The following is a 331-nucleotide window of genomic DNA, read 5'->3' as shown; positions in this document are numbered from 1 at the left end:
ATTTAGCACACGAGACACGCGTCCGCTGACGCATGCGTGGAGCAGGATTCGAAGCACCTTTTGAGCGTTTACAGTTTTTTTCAGTTGCCTTGTGGTAAAAGAAGACAAAGGGTGAGGGTTCGTGTCAGCTCAAGTTTGCAGTGGCGTGTACACGGAGTGCTCATGTTTTGTTCCGGGTGGCGGAGGCCTGTGTTCCAGGGAGGTCCTGCACAAAAATCCCTCTAGGAGCAGCACAAAAGGTCACGAAAATGACTTTCAAACCACATAATGTCGGAATTTGCAAACGGTATTCACACTGTGGGACAGAACGCCATGCCTGGAACGTTTGTGG

The 331-nt window shown here is 50.2% G+C and overlaps 1 pseudogene; it reads left to right on the top strand.

The window, feature by feature from the left end:
* The first annotated feature begins 267 nt into the window (after window positions 1-267).
* Window positions 268-331, top strand: part of LOC107570304 (uncharacterized) — a 6,911-nt pseudogene continuing 6,847 nt past the window's right edge.

This window comes from Sinocyclocheilus grahami, unplaced genomic scaffold (genome assembly GCF_001515645.1).
Source record: "Sinocyclocheilus grahami isolate Dianchi unplaced genomic scaffold, SAMN03320097.WGS_v1.1 scaffold1439.1, whole genome shotgun sequence".
Lineage (NCBI taxonomy): Eukaryota > Metazoa > Chordata > Actinopteri > Cypriniformes > Cyprinidae > Sinocyclocheilus > Sinocyclocheilus grahami.
The sequence above is the reverse complement of the archived record's forward strand: the minus strand, read 5'-3'. Positions and strand labels throughout refer to the sequence as shown.